Below are 4,762 nucleotides of genomic sequence, written 5' to 3' on the forward strand. Positions count from 1 at the left end.
TTCACCGTGTTAGCCAGGATGATCTCTATCTCCTGACCTCATGATCCGCCTGTCTCGGCCTCCCAAAGTGCTGGGATTACAGGCTTGAGCCACTACGCCTGGCCATGAGTGTCTTCTTTTGAGACGTGTCTGTTCAGATCTTTCACCCACTTTTTGATGGATTTTTTTTTTTTTTCTGGTAAATTTGTTGAAGTTCCTTGTAGATTCTGGATATTAGCCCTTTGTCAGATGGGTAGATGGCAAAAATTTTCTCCCATTCTGTAGGTTGACTGTTTACTCTGATGATAGTTTCTTTGCTGTGCAGAAGCTCTTTAGTTTAATTTGATCCCACTTGTCAATTTTGGGTTTTGCTGCAATTGCTTTGGTGTTTTAGTCATAAAGTCTTTGCCCATGCCTATGTCCTGAATGGTATTGCCCAGGTTTTCTTCTAGGGTTTTTATGGTTTTAAGTCTTATGTTTAAATCTTTAATCCATCTGGAGATAATTTTTGTATAAGGTGTAACGAAGGGGTCCAGCTTCAGTTTTCTGCATATGGTTAGCCAATTTTCCCAACACCATTTATTAAATGGGGGATCCTTCCCCCTTTCTTGTTTTTGTCAGGTTTGTCAAAGATTAGATGGTTGTAGATGTGTGGTGTTATTTCTGAGGCCTCTGTTCTGTTCCATTGGTCTATATATCTGTTTTGGTACCAGTACCATGCTGTTTTGGTTACTATAGCCTTGTATTATAGTTTGAAGTCAGGTGGCGTGATGCCTCCAGCTTTGGTTTTTTGGCTTAGGATTGTCTTGGCAATGTGGGCTCTTTTTTGGTTTCATATGAAATTTACAGTATTTTTTTCTAATTCTGTGAAGAAAGTCAATGGCAGCTTGATGAAAATAGCAATGCATCTACAAATTACTTTGGACAGGGCCAGGCACCGTGGCTTATGCCTGTAATCCCAGCACTTTGGGAAGCCAAGGTGGGCAGATCACCTGAGATCGGGAGTTTGAGACCAGACTGACCAACATGGAAAAACCCTGTCTCTATTAAAAATACAAAATTAGTCAGGCGTGGTGGTGCATGCCTGTAATCCCAACTACTCAGGAGGCTGAGGCAGGAGAATTGCTTGAACCTAGGAGGCAGAGGTTGCAGTGAGCCGAGATTGCGCCATTGCACTCCAGCCTGGGTAACAAGAGCAAAACTCCATCTCCAAAAAAAAAAAAAAAATTACTTTGGGCAGTATGGCCATTTTCACAATATTGATTCTTTCTATCCCCATTTATTTGTGTCCTCTCTTATTTCCTTGAGCAGTGGTTTGTAGTTCTCCTTGAAGAGGTCCTTCATGTCCCTTATAAGTTGTATTCCTAGGTGATTTATTCTCTTTGTAGCAATTGTGAATGGGAGTTCACTCAGGATTTGGCTCTGTGTTTGTCTATTGTTGGTGTATAGGAATGTTTGTGATTTTTGCACATTGATTTTGTATCCTGAGACTTTACTGAAATTGCTTATCAGCTTAAGGAGATTTGGGGTTAAGACGATGGGGTTTTCTAACTATACAATCATGTCGTCTACAAACACAGACAATTTGACTTCCTGTCTTCCTATTTGAATACCCTTTATTTATTTCTATTGCCTGATTGCCCTGGACAGAACTTCCAATACTATTTTGAACTGGAGTGGTGAGAGAGGGCATCATTGTCTTATGCCGGTTTTCAAAGGGAATGCTTCCAGCTTTTGCCCATTCAGTGTGATATTGGTTGTGAGTTTGTCACAAATAGCTCTTATTATTTTGAGATACATTCCATCAATACCTAGTTTATAGTGTTTTTAGCATGAAAGGATGTTGAATTTTGTTGAAGGCCTTTTCTACATCTATTGAGATAATCATGAGGTTTTTGTCATTGGTTCTGTTTATGTGATGGATTACACATACTGATTTGCATATGTTGAGCGAGCCTTGCATCCCAGGGATGAAGCTGACTTGATCGTAGTGGATAAACTTTTTGATGTGCTATTGGATTCAGTTTGCCAGTATTTTATTGAGAATTTTTGCATCAATGTTCATCAGGGATTTTGGCCTGAAAATTTCTTCTTTTGTTGTGTCTCTGGCAGGTTTCGGTATCAGGATGATGCTGGCCTCGTAAAATGAGTTAGGGAGGAGTCCCTCTTTTTCTATTGATTGGAATAGTTTCAGAAGGAATGGTACCAGCTCCTATTTGTACCTCTGGTATAATTCGGCTGTAAATCTGTCTGATCCTGGGCTTTTTTTGGTTGGTAGGCTATTAAATACTACCTCAATTTCAGAACATTTTATTGGTCTATTCACGAATTTGACTTCTTCCTGGTTTAGTCTTGGGAGGGTGTATGTGGCCAGGAATTTATCCATTCTTCTAGATTTTCTACTTTATTTGCATAGAGGTGTTTATAGTATTCTCTGATGGTAGTTTGTATTTCTGTGGGATCAGTGGTGATATCCCCTTTATTATTTTTTATTGTGTCTATTTGATTCTTCTTTCTTTTCTTCTTCATTAGTCTGGCTAGTGGTCTATTTTGTTAATCTTTTCAAAAAACCAGCTCCTGGATTCACAGATTTTTTTTGAAGGGCTTTTCATATCTCTATCTCCTTCAGTTCTGCTCTGATCTTAGTTGTGTCTTGTCTTCTGCTAGCTTTTGAATTTATTTGCTCTTGCTTCTCTAGTTCTTTTAATTGTGATGTTAGGGTGTCGATTTTAGATCTTTCCCGCTTTCTCATGTGGGCATTTAGTGCTATAAATTTCCCTGTTAACACTGTTTTAGCTGTGTTCCAGAGATTCTGGTACATTGTCTCTTTGTTCTCACTGGTTTCAAAGAACTTCTTTATTCCTGCCTTCATTTCGTTATTTACCCAGTAGTTATTTAGGAGCGGGTTGTTCAGTTTCCATGTAGTTGTGCAGTTTTGAGTGAATTTCCTAATTCTGAGTTCTAATTTGATTGCACTGTGGTCAGAGAGACTGTTTGTTAAGATTTCCGTTCTTTTCCATTTGCTGAGGAGTGCTTTACTTCCAATTATGTGGTCAGTTTTAGAATAAGTGCAATGTGGTGCTGAGAAGAATGTATATTCTGTTGATTTGGGGTGGCGAGTTCTGTAGATGTCTGTTAGGTCTGCTTGGTCCAGAGCTGAGTTGAAGTCCTGAATATCTGTGTTAATTTTCTGTCTCGTTGATCTGTTTACTATTGACAGTGGGGTGTTAAAGTCTCCCACTATTATTGTGGGAGTCTAAGTCTCTTTGTAGGTCTGTAAGAACTTGCTTTACAAATCTGGGTGCTCCTGTATTGGGTGCATGTATATTTAGGATAGTTAGTTCTTCTTGTTGCATCGATCCCTTTACCATTATGTAATGGCCTTCTTTGTCTCTTTTCATCTTTGTTGGTTTAATTCTGTTTTATCAGAGAAGAGGATTGCAACCCCTGCTTTTTTTTTTTTTTTCCGCTTTCCATTTACTTGGTAAATCTTCCTCCATACCTTTATTTTGAGCCTATGCGTGTCTTTGCACGTGAGGTGGGTCTCCTGAGTAAAGCACACTGATGGGTGTTTACTCTTAATCCAATTTGCCAGTCTGTGTCCTTTAATTGGGGCATTTAGCCTATTTACATTTAAGGTTAATATTGTTATGTGTGAATTTGATTCTGTCATTATGATGCTAGCTGGTTACTTTGCATTTTAGTTGATGCAGTTTCTTCATAGTGTCGATGGTCTTTACATTTTGGTATGTTTTGACAGTGGCTGCTACGAGTTTTTCCTTTCTGTATTTGGTACTTCCTTCAGGAGCTCTTGTAAGGCAGGCTTGATAATGACAAAATCCCTCAGCATTTGCTTGCCTGTAAAGGATTTTATTTATCCTTCACTTATGAAGCTTAGTTTGACCGGATGTAAAATTCTGGGTTGAAAATTCTTTTCTTTAAGAATGTTGAATATTGGCCCCCACTGTCTTCTGGCTTGTGGGGTTTCTGCAGAGAGATCTGCTGTTAGTCTGATGAGCTTCCCTTTGTGGGTAACCTGAACTTTCTCTCTGGCTGCTCTTAACATTTTTTTCCTTCATTTCAACCTTGGTGAATCTGATGATTATGTGTCTTGGGGTTGACCTTATTGAGGAATATCTTAGTGGTATTCTCTGTATTTCCTGAATTTGAATGTTGGCCTGTCTTGCTAGGTTGGGGAAATTCTCCTGGATAATATCCTGAAGTGTATTTTCCAACTTGGTTCCATTCTCCCTGCCACTTTCAGGTACACCAATCAAACGTAGGTTTGGGCTTTTCACATAGTCCCATATTTCTTGGAGAAGTTCATTCCTTTTCATTCTTTTTTCTCTAATGTTGTCTTCATGCTTTATTTCATCAAGTTGATTTCAAGCTCTGTTATCTTTTCTTCCACTTGATTGATTCGGCTATTGATACTTGTATATGCTTCACAAAGTTCTCGCATTGTGTTTTTCAGCTCCTTTAGGTTATTTATGTTTTTCTCTAAACTGGTTATTCTAGTTAGCAGTTCCTGTAACCTTCTATCAAGATTCTTAGCTTCCTTGCATTGGGGTAGAATATGCTCCTTTAGCTTGGAGAAGTTTGTTGTTACCCACTTTCTGAAGCTTATTTCTGTCAGTTTGTCAAACTCATTCTCCGTCCAGTTTTGTTCCTTTGCTGGTGAGGAGCTGTGATCCTTTGGAGAAGAGGTATTCTGATTTTTGGAATTTTCAGCATTTTTGTGCTGGTTTTTCCTCATGTTTGTGGATTTTTTTTTTTTTTTTTT

The sequence above is a fragment of the Mandrillus leucophaeus genome, unplaced genomic scaffold, assembly GCF_000951045.1.
Source record: "Mandrillus leucophaeus isolate KB7577 unplaced genomic scaffold, Mleu.le_1.0 Scaffold198, whole genome shotgun sequence".
In the NCBI taxonomy this organism is placed as follows: domain Eukaryota; kingdom Metazoa; phylum Chordata; class Mammalia; order Primates; family Cercopithecidae; genus Mandrillus; species Mandrillus leucophaeus.